The sequence below is a fragment of the Vidua macroura genome, chromosome 30 (assembly GCF_024509145.1).
Source record: "Vidua macroura isolate BioBank_ID:100142 chromosome 30, ASM2450914v1, whole genome shotgun sequence".
Lineage (NCBI taxonomy): Eukaryota > Metazoa > Chordata > Aves > Passeriformes > Viduidae > Vidua > Vidua macroura.
In genome coordinates this window covers 1,450,064-1,464,682 of record NC_071600.1, presented here as the reverse complement: position 1 = coordinate 1,464,682, position 14,619 = coordinate 1,450,064, and the positions used below count along the sequence as shown (strand labels likewise).

Sequence of the window (14,619 nt, the reverse complement as noted above, 5' to 3'; positions counted from 1 at the left end):
GAAGGCTGGATCAGGAATGGTGTGGCCAGCAGGAGCAGGGCAGTGATTCTTCCCCTGTGCTGGGCACTGGTTGGGCAGCACCTCAAGTGCTGCGTCCGGTTCTGGGCCCCCCAATTTAGGAAGGACCTGGAGGGGCTGGAGCGTGTCCAGAGAAGGGCAACAAGGCTGGTGAGGGGTCTGGAGCACAAGTCCTGTGAGAAGCAGCTGAGGGGGCTGGGGTTGTTGATCCTGGAGAAGAGGAGGCTCAGGGGAGACAAGGCGGTGTCAGGGCACAGGTTGGACTTGATGATCTCCAAGGTCTTTTGTAGCCTGGCTGGTTCTGTGATTCTCTGAAACCACCCTTGGAGCAGTTGCAGGAGGAGCCCTGGGCCTCCTCTTCAGAAGCTGCAGCAGCCCAGGTCCCTCAGCTTCTCCTCACAGCCCCAAAGCCCATCCTGTCAGTCCTGCAGAGCCTCTGCAGCTCCTCCTCCTTGCCCAGAACAGGGAGCCCCACAGGCAGACACAGCAGCCCAGATGTGCCCCCCTGGCCTGGGCTGCCTCTGGCAAGGGAGCAGCACCAGGCACTGCAGGAGCCTGCAGACAATTCCTGCAGCACTTGTGGGATGATCCTGCTCCCCAAGGGACGTTCCCATGGTGCCAAGTCAGGAACTGCAATGGGGAGTGGGGCCAGAGAGGAAAGGACAAACAGGGATGGGCTGTGTGCAGGCGAGGAAACAGGGCTGGGCAAGAGGAAGAAATCTGTAGCAGGAAGAGTAAAGAAAGCAAAAGTGGAGCAAAGGAAATGCAGAAGGCAGTTTGGGGGTGGCTGCCAGGCAGCACTGGCTCGGAGCAACAGCGTCTGCAGTGGGACAGGAAAGTCCCAGCTGATGGGAACAAACTTTCTGGCTGAGTGCAGAGGCCAGGACAAAGCTGAGTGGTTTCCCTGGCATCCCCCAGCCCTTCCTGGCCCCAGGGGCTGATGGCATTTGTGCTCCCTCAGGTTCATGTCCCCACACCACAACTCTGGGGCTGCTCACATGGGTTTTCTGTGCTGAGCATTGGCCTGGCCGTGTTCTTGAGAGAGCCTGGGCAAGGAGCCTGGAGCCCCCAGGCCCTGGCCTGAGGCGTCAGCGCTGCCCCAGCAGTGCCCATGGCCTGTCCCTGCTGCAGCCCCGGCACTGCCACCCCCAGGACTGTGCCCGGCCCCGAGAGCACTCAGGCCCTGCAGCAACACCAGGGCCACCAGGGCAGCGGGGCAGGGCCACGGGAGCAGCACTGCCAACACCAAGTGCTGCTGCTGCTGCTGGGCACAGCTGCCGTGCCAGCACTGATCTGCCCCCAGCTCTGCACACAGACATTGCTGCTGCAGCTCCAGAGAAGGCAACAAAAGGGCAGCTCTGCAGAAAACTCTGCTGGGAGATCCTTGAGTTACTTTAAAGACACGGAGAGCGCAGCCCCTCATTGACACAGTCTGTGGCCACAGGGAATGTGGAGAGAAACAAAATGAGAAATGGTACTAAAAATGTTCTTTTTGGACAACATGGAAAAACTAAAACAAAGGAATAGAACCTCCAAAATGAAACCAACAAGATGTATAAAAGATGACTTTGACTACAAGTGATTGTCAGAAATTGGCCAGCAGTTTAATGTTCCTGAAAGCATCCAGTCATCATTCTCCTCACTGCAGCCTTGAGCTCCTGGTTCCTCAGGCTGTAGATGAGGGGGTTCAGGGCTGGAGGCACCACCGAGTACAGAACTGACACTGACAGATCCAGGGATGGGGAGGACATGGAGGGGGGCTTCAGGTGAGCAAACGCTGCAGTGCTGGCAAACAGAGAGACAACGGCCAGGTGAGGGAGGCAGGTGGAAAAGGCTTTGTGCCGTCCCTGCTCAGAGGGGATCCTCAGCACAGCCCTGAAGATCTGCACATAGGAGAAAACAATGAATACAAAACAACCAAATACCAAACACACACTAACAGCAAGAAGCCCAAGTTCCCTGAGATAGGATTTGGAGCAGGAGAGCTTGAGGATCTGTGGGATATCACAGAAGAACTGGCCCAGGGCATTGCCATGGCACAGGGGCAGGGAAAATGTATTGGCCGTGTGCAGCAGAGCATTGAGAAAGGCACTGGCCCAGGCAGCTGCTGCCATGTGGGCACAAGCTCTGCTGCCCAGGAGGGTCCCGTAGTGCAGGGGTTTGCAGATGGACACGTAGCGGTCATAGCACATGATGGTCAGGAGGGAAAGCTGTGTTCTAATGAAGAAGATAAGCATAAAAACTTGAACAGCACATGCTGTGTAGGAGATGGTGCTGGTGTCCCAGAGGGAATTGTGCATGGCTTTGGGGACAGTGGTGCAGATGGAGCCCAGGTGGCTGAGGGCCAGGTTGAGCAGGAAGAAGAACATGGGCGTGTGCAGGTGGTGGCCGCAGGCTACGGCGCTGATGATGAGGCCGTTGCCCAGGAGGGCAGCCAGGGAGATGCCCAGCAAGAGGCAGAAGTGCAGGAGCTGCAGCTGCCGCGTCTCTGCCAGTGCCAGCAGGAGGAAGTGGCTGATGGAGCTGCTGTTGGACATTTGCTGTGGCTGCACATGGGCACCTGCTCATGGAGAAAGGACAGTGACAAGTCAGGAGAGGCTGCTTGGAGCCAAATCTGGGCCATTCCCTGTAGCCTGTCCTGCTGGGACTCACTCAGCCTTGTTCCTGCTCTGGGCAAACCTTCACCCAGGTCCCTGTCTGAGCTCCAGCTGTGCTGGCTGAGTGTGCCAGGAGCAGCCAGGGCTGTGTGTGGGAGCTCCCAAGGAGCCATCCCTGCCCTGCTGCCCTGGGTTTGTGGCCATGTGGCAGAGGGACAAGGCTGGATATTCAGCATTTGTCAGGGGAATCACTCCTAATGCAGAAAGGCTTGTTACCATCTTCACTCGCAGTCCTAGAAAACAGGGATGGCAGGAGCTGGCTTAAGGAACTGTTTTCCTAGCCACACATCATTCCTGGCTCTCTGAGGTCAGGAATCCCCAGCATTCCTGCTGCACTCATATTTTGGCACTGAGAGATGGGAGAGGCAAAGGATTCCCTGTGGCTGAGGGAAGGTGAGGGGCTGGATGGGCTTGTTCCCCCAGCACTGCTCTGCTCAGCCCCCTCTCCTTCCCTGAGCATCTCCCTAACCCGTGTAACAGTGTTAGAACAGTAAAGTAAAAAGCAGACCTTTATTGGAAGCTTCCAGGTGTCCCAGTGGGGATGAGGCACATTCGGCTCCTGATTTCAACAATTTCTAAAGGTTGATTAATTGGGATATTTAACAGGAACATCCAATAGGAGATTCAGTTGTCCCAGTTACACACTCCTGGCTCAACCCATTGGTGTAGGTCCAAGGGCTACTTTGCCACACTTTTTGTTATGACTGCTCATATTCTGGTCAAAACCAAAATGTTCTTCTTGTAGGTCCTCTTCCTGGTAATAAGACGATGCAGTATTTCAGGAATGTATTTAGACAGTCTGCTTATTGTTCTGAAGTCTAACAGAAAGGTTAGGAAATGTAATAGAGTTAATTAAAGATTGTATTGATCGAAGTATATAATAGTAGTTTAATAGAGTTAATTAAGAGTTTAATAGCCTAAAGTAAGGATTATAGTTTTATAAATCTAAGAGAAACGTTAGGAAATGTACGAGAGTTAATTAAGGATTATAGTAATAGAAGTATACAACAGTAGTTTGATAGAGTTAATTAAGAGTTTAATAGCATACAGAAAGGATTGTAGTCTTATAACTATATAATAGTAATTTATAGAGCTATGAATATATAAAAATGTATCAAATGTAAAAATCTTTCTGTCATCACCCCAAATTTCCCATCCTTCTCCAAGCAGGAAATTGAAAACACTCTCAGGAAAGCTGCTGAGCTTTACAGCAATCCCAGGCTTACCTTCTTTGGGAAGTGTCCTCCGGAGCTGTGCCCAGGCTGGTCTGGAGCTGGGAGCAGCCCTGCCCCAGCCAGCAGCTCTCAGCAGCAGCACCTGCCCTGCTCAGGGTGGCTCCTTCCCCCCACAGCTTCTGGCCAGCGCTGGCAGCAGCTCCCCGGGCCGGCTGAGAGCTGTCCCTGGCAGGCAGCAGAGTCCCTGGCCCAGCACAGCGCCCTGGGCTGCAGGACCCTGCTCTGCAGGACAGCCCTGGGCACCCCTGGCTGCTCTGCACAAGAGACCATCAGAGAATGTACTCACAGGGGCTGTGGGCATGGGGATGTTCCAGCTTGAGGAGATCACTGCAGGAGCTGCAGCTGCATTGTCCTGCAGCCAGAGGTTCCTGTGCCAAGGGCTGGCAGTGATTCTGCCCCAGGCACTTCTCAGCACCTTCCCAGCCCTGACTGATTGAAGCTCTCTGTGCCTCTGGGCTGTGCCCGCGCTGGCTGCAGGCAGTGCCCCAGCCCTGCTGGGCTGGGAGAAGAGCTGCTCATCCAGAGAAATGTGCTTTTGAAGCTCTGCTTGGATACCAGCATCACCCTCTGTGCCAGGAGCCCGGCCCAGCTCAGCAGCACAGACACAGCACAAGGACTTGAATGAGCCTCTGGGGCTTTGTGCTCAGGCCCTGAACATCAGGCCCTGAGAGGGAGCTGCAGAAACCTCTCCAGAACTCCAAGTCAGAATCCAACTCCAAAGTTGCTTTGACTTTTAATGGGTCCCACTGAGGGACACGAGTGAGAAAGTGTCCCCAGGCCCCAAGCAGAGCAGAGAACTGGAGGCACTGAGGACAGGTGGGGACAAAGAGAAGCCAAGTCTTGGTGGCCTGGGGCACAGCAGGGTCTGTGCCACCAAGGGCTGTCAGGAGACACCTTGTCCTGCGGCCCTGGGGCCTCCTGGCACAGCCCCAGCCAGGCTGGGCACTGTCAGCCCCTTGTCCTGCCCTCAGCATCCCCCCCTAGCCCACATCCCAGTGGCCTCAAGGATCTGCTGGAAGGAGTCCCTGGGGAGCCTTGCTCAGGAATGGCCCTGGGGGCTCCACAATGCTCCCAGGCACTGCAGGTTTTTCAAAGGACTTTGGCTTTGGCTTTTGCCTTGGAGTCTCTGAGAGCTTTCTGCAATCATGGACTCCAATTATCTGCTGTAATTGGTCCCTGGAGAGGCTTTGTCAGGAACAACACTCAGTGGGGCTCATTAATGCTTCAAGGTACTTTAGTTCTTTTAAGGTACTTGGTGTTTCCCTTTTGCTACAGACTCTGTGAGAGGTTTGTGCAATCATGGCCCCAATTATCTGCTTTAACGATTCCCTTGAGAGCTTTGTACTGACACTCAGTGGGGCTCATTAATACTTTGAGATACTCAACTTTTTTAAGGAACTTTGGGTTTTACTTTCCACGTGGTGAGGTTTTTGTGCCATTTTGAATCTCTGAGAGGTTTTTGTGCCATCCTGGCCTCCAATTCTCTCCTCCAAGGAGTCCATGAGGAGCCTGTGTTGGGGATGGACCTCAGTGGCACCCATTAATGCTTTGAGACACTTTGGGTTTTTCTTCTGCCTTGGACTCCTGGAAAGGTTTGTGCAATCTCCTCTCAGGCCCTGAGGTTCCAGGGCTCAGCTCCAAATGCACCACGGGGCTCATTAGGATCAAGCAAGTCCTGACAAACCATGGCTCTGCCTTGATTTCCCTCTTGTCTGGGGCAGTTCATTGTTTCAACAATTTGAGATTTCTCGGCCAATGCATGAATTAGTGTAGTGGATTCAGTGCTGGCTAACTACCAGTGCACTCACTAGAATATACTTACTCATTTCCTGCTCTGAGGTAGGATTAGGAGAAAGTCAAAGTGGGCTCAGAACTTTAAAAGTGTATAATAAAAAGTTTGTTAATAGCAACTAAAAGAAAGAGTAATAAAAATCAGAACAAAACTTTCAGAACACTTTTCCTCTCTCCCTACAACCTGACCATGTAAAGAGACAAAACCTAAAATTTTCTGTCAGTTTACTACTCAAATTGTCTTTCTTCTGTTCACTTAGGGAGAGAAGTTCCTCTTGTTAATGTTATGGAGACTTCTCCACAAGAAAACAGTTCTCTCATGACTTTTCATTTCCACAAATAGCAGCTGCCTGGAAAAATCTGCAATCATGATGTCCCTCCCAATTTTTACAGCTTTTCCCACAGCTGTGTTTATGGGCCATGTCAACTTATGGGGTATTGTTTTAAAGATGAACTTTTTAAGAGCAAAGGTTCTCTTCATTTATTTCTGAAATCATCTTCATCTCTGGGAACAGAGATCTTCTTCTTCTCTCCCTGAGGGCACAGGGTCTCATCACTCTTTTCTCTTTCAGTGTTCAAATTTCTCATGGGATCACAGCTACTTCAACATTTGCTTACTTGAGCATGGAGGCCTTTGCTGAACAAGTCATCTCCTCATAGTTTTCAATGCATTATAGGGAAAAAGAGAGTCTGATGTATCAATTCCATCCTTCTCCATAGGTTTCCTGAGGGTTTCAGCCCCAAGATCAAGGCATCTCCTCATCCCTCCCATCTGGGACTCAACTTCCTCTTCACCGACCTCGGTGTCTTCACGTTGCTCCTCTGTGTGCCTGCACTTTGTCCTTTTCTCTCCCTGGAGGGAGGATGGAAGCACGGGAAGAGTCAATATCTGAGGCGGGGCCTGCAGATGGTTGCGTGAGCCCGGCCGGGCTGGGTCCTTGCGGCCGGAGCTGTTTTCCCATGGAGGTTTGTGCAGCGGCTGCGCTGGGGCTGTGTCAGGCTGGGCGGCGCTGGGGGCAGGGCCAGGATCTCAGCAGCCAGGCCAGAGCAGAGCAGCAGCACGGCCGGGGCCGATGGCTTCTCCTGGCCCTGCCCGCTGGTTGCGGGCCAAGCCCAAGGGCGGCAGAAGCTTGGCCGAGCCGGCCCGGCCCGGGGCTGCTCCTGGGGCCCGGCGGATCCTGGCTGGGCCCGGGCTGGCGGCGGGGCAGGGCTCGGCAGCGGCCAGATGTCAGCAAGCGCAGCCACGGCCCGGCCCGGCCTCGGCCCCGCGGCCTCCCCTCCCCTGCCCGGCAGCCGATGGGGCCTGGCGGGCTCCCTGGGAAGGGGCCCGGCCCCACGGCAGGAGCCGCCCGGCCCGCCCCGGCCCAGACGGGGGCTGGCCCGGCCTTGGCACCTCTGTGCTGGCCAGAAGGGAAAGAGACCCAGCCAGGCTTTCTTATGTTTAACATGTGTCTTTACAGAGGCGTTCCTTAGTTCCTTAAGTTTAACAGATTGTCAATTCTCAAAGCTAATTACTGATTGGTTTTTTGTCAGACACGGAGGAAACTGCCAGTAGCTTCTCTCAGGACATCACTTCCATGGTGCAAAACCACCACAACAGCGCAGAGCACAGAGCTCCTTTGTCCATATGTAGTGGTCATGTGCCTGAGGCCTCAGAACCCCACCTTGGGAGATTTCTGGGTGCTCTCTAAGGTGTTTTCAAATGAAAACATTCAGCTCATAGTCTAAGAAAATCACCACAGGACAGAGCCGGCATGGCCTGTCTACTGGCTACTGTCCTGGCTACTTTTGTCTGGGAGCATTCCTTGGATATAGGGAATTTGGGAGGCCAAATTCTAATTTTGGCCATGGTCTTTGGCAAGAATGCTGTTTTTTTTCCATAGGAAGGAACAGACCCCCTCTGTTTCAGGGGCAGATGAGAGGTGACCACTGGAGGCCAAGGCCAGCCAGAGCTGACAGGTTTTTCTGAGATAGCTTTGCCTATAGGTAATTTTTTAGGAGGCTTCCCAGTTTTAGCAATGGGCATCTGGAAAGAGGGACTGTTCTTTTCCATAGCAAGGAAAGCACGGAGCCCCAGTGCTCCAGGAGCTGATGAGAGGCAGCCCTTGGCATTCCAAGTTCAGCCAGACCTGTCAGGTGGCCCCTGGGAGGCCAAGCCAGCCAGACCTGTTCCATGTGCCCTCGGTTCCATGGGGCCCCACAGTGTCCCAATGGTCCCTTGCTCCCAGGAGGCCCTGAGGTGTCACAATGCCCCCTTGGTGACACGAGGCCCTGAAGGGTCCTCATGGTCTCCATGGTTCCATCAGGCCCCACAGAGTCATGATGGTCTCTGGGTCCATGAAGCCCCGCTGTGTCACCCTGGCCCCTTGGTTCCATGGGCTCCAGTGGTGCCACAATGATCCCCTTGGTTCCATGAAGTCCCCACAGTGTGACAGGGATCTCCATGGGAAGGAAAGAACCGAGCCCCAGTGTGGCAGGGGCAGCCACCAGAGGTCAAGGCCAGCCAGACTTGGCAGTACTGGCAGATTTTGGCTGGGAACAGCCCTCGGATATAGGGAATTTTAGAGGTGGAATCCCAATTTCAGACATGGACACCTGGAGGAGATGGACAGTTCTTTTCCATACGATTGAAAGCACGGAACGCCGGTGTTTGAGGGGCAGATGAAAGGCAGCCACCAGAGGCCTAGGCCAGCCAGCTCTCTCTCTGTCCTGGTGATTTCAGACCATCTCTCACAGTGCACTCAGTCCCAAACCTGACCCTGATCCTGGTCTCAATCTCACTCCACGTTTAGACACACTCACAGTTCTGTATTTAATCTCATCCCAGTGCCAGACTCATCTAGCCCCAGACCCAATCCCAACCCCAGCCCTAAAGCCAATCCCATGTCTAGCCTTAACCCCAGTCCCAGCTCTAACCCAAATCTCAGTCCCAGCTCCAACCCCAGCCCCAATTCCAGCCCCTTCCTAAACCCTCAGACCCAGACCAAATCCCAGGTTCAGCCTTTCTGGGGGTTTGGGGGTGTCTCTGTCCCTCTGACCCCGATGATGTTTGGGCAGGGTCACACCAGGGCTGAGAGGGACAGAGACCCCCCCGGCCTCCCCAGGGATGAGAAGGTCGGAGAGCCCCCCCAGCCCCGAGCACCCTCAGCGGTGAGAGGGACACAGAGCCCCTGGTCCCCAGCCCTGCACAAGCATTCCCTGAGGCCAGAGGGGTGGAGACCCCCCAAGCATCCCCCAGGGCAAGGAGACAGAGACCCCCGAGCCTCCCCTGGGCTGAGAGGGAGAGAGACTGCCCTGAGCACCCCCTGGCACAGGGTGAGAGGGAGTGAGACCCCCCAAGCATTCCCTGGGGTGAGAACAATGGAGACCCCTGGGGAATGGCCTGGAGTGACAGGGACAGGGACAACCCATCCAAGCCCCTCCCAAGCATCCCCCAGGGCAAGAGGCACAGAGACCCCTCGAACATCCCCTGGGCACCAGACAAAATAAACTCGGCAGAAATCAAACTTAACCCTCCATAAAATGCCTTGAGGAATATTTGCTCTTCCCACAAGTCACTTGTGATAGAAACTCAAACAAATCCCTAACATGAATAAACCGACAATAGAAGCAATTCTTTGGCAATTGCAAATCCCATCAGTTCCTGCACAGCTCAGCTGCTGGCAGATTCTGAAAAAAAGAAAACTGAAAATTTGGCACAATACAGATTATTAAGAGGAAGGAAAGCTCTGTATAGCTGTCACAAAGGTGACAGGGACAAAGAGAATAATGATTCTGACATTTGGCAATGCCCCCAAGCCTGTGAATTCGGGAGTTATTTAGGAATTTAGCTACTTCAGCTGGGTTTCTTGTAGGACTTTTAGCAGTCTTGTGTTCCTCACATTGTGGTGAATGATCCTTGTCAGTCTTGCTGGTATCATTTGGTCCCTTTCCTCCAGTGATTTTCACAAACTTTTCAAGGAAGGACAACAAAATATGTTCTTTACACTGGCCACCCACAACAGCCATTTTCCTCATAAGTTCTCCCATACGTCCCTCAGAGGAAGCTGTGTCCAAGTTTCCAAGAGTTCCTCCAGAAAGAGCCAGAACCTCCTCTGAGGAGGGAACCATGCAGTTGTCAAAGGCACTTGGGGTCAGGCAACAGTGCCCTGAACTCACTGAGCCAAAATAATGTCACCATCTGGTTAATAAAATTGTTAGTGAGATGCCTCTGCCCCAATTAAGGTGCTAACGAGACCAAATTCCAAGTGGATTTTATTGAACAGTAAATGTGAGGTAGAGAGAGAGATGGAAAGAAAGAGCAAAGTGGGGAGAGCAAGGGAGTGACAGGGACAGAGACCTCCCCTGGGGCAGGGCAAGTGTGACATTGTCCCCTGTGTGTGGGGCCTTCCCAGGGTGGGGGTTTTACACCTGAGCCAGTTTGGGTAAGGGGGGTGGTGTTCACCCCCCACCCCGAGCAGGGATTGCCTCACTGTTTCAGGTGACAATGTAAGATGTAACCAAAAGTGTTTTTTCAGTCACCATCTTCATGAACTGTTATAAACAGGTGGGGCAGTGTTCTTTATCTCTGCCATGACTCAGCCCTGATAACGCCCTGCAGGGGCCATCTTCTGTTAATGGGCCATTGAGTGTCACTGCAGGACTGATAAAATTACATCATCCCATTGTGGGATGCTCCGCCCAGGGGGAGGAACCAAGCATTCCTGCCTGGATATAATCTCACCCTTGCAACACCTGGAGCACCTTGCCTACTGGATTCCCAGAGGACAAGAGCTCCATAAGCACCACTGGACCTTCAGAGGAAGACCAGACCCTTCTACAGGACCCCTGCTTTGACAGAATCACGTTCATCACTCCAACAGGACTGCAGCCACCATTTCATCAGACTGCTACCACCTCCCTGCCCAACGGGGTGTCAGGTTATATCCTGACTCTGTCAGATTAAGCCAGTGTTTCTGGATCATTGCCTTGATCTTAATTTTCTCATTAAATTGTAATTCTGGCATAAATTCTCCCCTTGCTTTGCTCCAAACCAGTACAAAACTCAATGTGCGCACCATTTGTTTTCTTTCCAGAGCAGAATTTCCCATCCCCAAACTTTTGCCACATGGCGGAGGAGGCTGCAAGGACGAGGAAGGAGCCCTGGGACACCCAGGCAGGTGAGGAGGAAGTCAGTGCCCCTTTCCCCCTCTCCCCTGCTCCATCTCCCCCATGTCCTACATGGCCCCCGGCTGCAGGACAACCCTGCTGCCGACACCGTCCTGCCGGGGACGCACTGTGGGGATCTCCTTCCCCTTCCCTCTGGCATGGAGGCAAATCCCATCCTCTCCTTGTCCTTCTGCCCCCAGACGAGGAGCTGAGGATGGAGACCAGGGAGGACAAATCCCCACGGCAGAACCTCGTGGAAGACGCCATTTTGAGCAGCTCCACAACGCAGAAATCCAACGTGGAGGAAAATCCCCAGAGATCCCACAGGAGGAGGGGCTGCAAACCCAGCCCAGGGTGCTCTGAGGAGGAAGGACCCACCCTGTGCCAGGAAGGTGGACAGAGCTCCAGCCAGAGCTCGGAGCTGGTGGTCCATGAGCAGCTCCATGATGGGGAGAAACCCTACAAGTGCTTGGAGTGTGGGAAGAGCTTCAGGCGGAGCAACAACCTGATCTGCCACCAGATGATCCACACCGGGGAATGGCCCTATGAGTGTGGGGAGTGTGGGAAGGGCTTCAGCTGCAGCTCTGCACTTGTCATCCACCAACGCATCCACACTGGGGAATGGCCCTACGAGTGTGGGGAATGTGGGAAGAGCTTCAGCCGAAGGTCCAAAGTGATCATCCACCAAATGGTCCACACTGGGGAGAAGCCCTACAAGTGTCCCCAGTGTCTGAAGAGGTTTCACACCAGCTCCACTCTCCTCCTGCACCAGCAGATTCACACAGAGGAGAGGCCCTTCCTCTGCCCTGACTGCGGGAAGGGCTTCAAGCACAACTCCCACCTCATCAGGCACCGGCGCATCCACACCGGGGAGAGGCCCTACGAGTGTCCCCAGTGTGGGAAGAGCTTCTCCAGCAGCTCTGCCTTGACCCGACACCAGCAGACCCACCAGTAGGGGAAGCCCTGCAAGTGCCCCGACTGCAGGAAGAGCTTTGTGCACTGCTCCAACTCCATCCCCCATGGGAGGACCCACGTTGGTCAGAGCCCCAGTGACCCACATTCCCTGTGATACACAGAGGGAAGACACCTGGCTGGTTATCCTTTTGGTATGGCCCTAATATTCGTCTGATCTATCTTCATCCCTTAAAAACACCTGAAATTCGACCAAAAAGAAAGAAATTTGTCAGAGATGTCTTAAGTCTCAGCATTACACAGCTAATTGAGGGGGAATTTGTGGTTTGGGGATATAGTATGGAAGATTTGTTGGTCCTTGGGGGATTTTGGGCAGTGTTCTTCATCTCTCTGCATTCCAAACAACAAACAACAGTCCCACTGAAAACAATGCAATCTTACCCCAAAATAGTCTCAATCCCATCTAAAAATGGCTTGTTCTAACCTCAAAAAACCTCAATCCCATGCCAAAATTACTCAATTCCTTAGCCTCTAGTGTGAGATGGGGGTGGAAGAAGATTGGGAGAAGTGGGATCCAAATTTGGAGCAGTGGGATTGGTGTTCTGTGGGACTGGGGGGGTGGGATGTATTTTAGCAGTAAATAAAATTTTCAGAATTATTGATTCCTGTCCCATTCATTTTCCATCAGTTCTGGTTTGTTTTCCCGAGTGCCGCCTTCTCAGCTGATTGTGTTTGTGTCCTCTTTTCTCTCCTGCCTTTCTTTGCCTGCTCTGTTTCTCTCTCAGTGTCTCCCTTGACCCAGGGCAGCTCCCACCAAAGGCCCTGCCCTGATTTCATTCCCAATCCAGGAGCTACAACCACCATGGGTGAAGTTATGAAGGCTGGCAGTGAAATGTCACTGTAGGATCTTGCTCCACTTGGATTCTGGCTCCTTGTTAAGAGCTTTGCCTTCAAGAGCAGGAGGATCTTTTCCTGGCTGGGAACTGGAATTCCAGCCCCTGGGAGCATGTGCCATGGATGCCAGAGGGGCATTCCCGAGGCTCCCAGGGTGCTGCTCCTGCCGTGCCTCCCAAGGAGCTGTGCAGGCCCAGGGGACAAGGTGCAGCAGCTGTGTTGGTTCTGCAGTGCCACAAGGGCCCCTGGTTCCATGAGTTTCCGCACTGCCAGCAGCGGTTCCTGGGTTCCCGTGGTGCCCTGCTGTGTCACCATGGATATTTGGTGGCATGAAGTTCCTCAGTGTCACAATGGCCTACCTGGCTCCATGAGCTTCCGCAGTGTCCAAATGGCCTCCTTGGATGGGCAGTGTCACCATGGGCCATTGGCTCCATGCAGCCCCGCTGGGTCACCATGGGCTCCTTGGTTCCATGAGGTTCTGGGGGTGTCTCCATGGTCTCCTTGGATCCACAGTGTCACAATGGACCACTGGATCCTCGTGGCCCTGCTGTGTCACCATGGCCCCTTGTTTCCATGGGACCCCAGGGTCACAATTGACTCCTTGCTTCCACGTCACCCCCCAGTGCCAAAATGGCCCCTTTGTTCCATGGGGAACACAAAAGATTTATAGAAACATGGAGCAAATCCTGCTTAACACAGCTGGGAACATCTGTTTGCATTCAACAGAGAGGTTAAAGGTGAGGATGGCACCAGCAGCTTCCATCTGCAACAGAGATCCAGGGAAAGGACAGGGACAGAGAATTCAGCTGGGAGACTCAGAGAATTCTGCTTCCAGAGATCATTTCTGGCCACACTGTCCCTGGTAGAAAGGTGACACCATTCCAGGCAGCCTGTACTGAGCAGGTGCTTCCTGAGTGGGGTTTGTTGCTTAGGAAACCTGCTCAGGCTTTTCCATTCCTTCCTTACAAACAGGAAAACTTCTCCTGGGCTTGTGTGCAGGCAGAGCCCTGAGGAGAGCAGGTGGGACACGGTGCACTGGGCTGGGACATGGAGCTGCAGAGCTCAGGGACAAGGTTCTGCTGCAAGGCACAGGGATGTCAGTGCCAGGTGGGCCATGTCAGACGTGGTGAGGCTGGGGCTGAGGAGCAGCTTGTCCAAACAGGGTCAGCCCTCAAGGGGCTCATTCTTCTACATGCCCAGAGCTCCCAAGGAGACATTCAGCATCAAGGTCACCTGGGGAATGCTTCTATTAGCTTTTCTCTGAACTGGAAAATAAAAAATACTCACTTGATTAAAGAAAAGAAGTCGTGAGGTGCACTTTGAAATCTTTCTCTTTAACAGAACTCCAAACTGACTCCAATCAGCTGCACAAGCCCTGGAGACTTGAAGGTTTGGATTTGGGGCTGTATCCAGGACCCTCAGGCACTGAGAGAAGGCTGAAGAAGCTGCTCAAGGAGTCAGAAGCAAAACTCCAAGTCCCTTGGAGCATCACTGGGCCCCACTGAGGGCAGGCACTGCCAAAGGCTCCCCAGGGACTGGTGGGAGCAGATCCTTGAGGCCAGGACTGCAGGGAGCCAAAGGCTCAGAGCAGGGAACTGCAATGCTGAGCAAGGCCTGGGCTGGCTGGGGGAAGCTGAAAGGCCAAGCCCTGAGCCCAGCCTGGCACAGCAGGGCCTGTCCCTCACGGGTGGCTCGGGGCTGTTTGTGGGGCAGTGGGACGTGAGGGGCAGCAAGGACAAATGTCACAAACCTGTGTGACACTGCAGATCCTCATGGAACCAAGGGGCCAGTGTGACACTGTGGTAAGTTGTGGAAACAAGAGGCCATTGTGAGCCTGTGGGGCTGTAACACCCCAGAACACTGAAATGCTGGGGGGAACCAAAGGCTCTGTCCCATCACAAACCAAGGCCTGACCCGGCCCTGGCCCCACACGGGCATTCCGAGCATCCCAAGGGGTCTAGGGA

The 14,619-nt window shown here is 53.6% G+C and overlaps 1 long non-coding RNA gene and 2 pseudogenes across 1 annotated transcript; 1 reads left to right on the top strand and 2 right to left on the bottom strand.

Moving 5' to 3' along the window:
* Positions 1-14,619, top strand: part of LOC128820668 (uncharacterized) — a 1,438,581-nt pseudogene that overhangs the window by 552,829 nt on the left and 871,133 nt on the right.
* LOC128820667 (uncharacterized) overlaps positions 1-14,619 on the bottom strand; it is a 2,212,279-nt pseudogene that overhangs the window by 1,866,015 nt on the left and 331,645 nt on the right.
* LOC128820789 (uncharacterized) lies at positions 11,942-13,210 on the bottom strand. Its single transcript, XR_008440948.1, has 2 exons — positions 13,015-13,210; positions 11,942-12,002 (listed from the first exon to the last, which is right to left on the bottom strand). It is a non-coding gene; the product is annotated as an uncharacterized LOC128820789 (long non-coding RNA).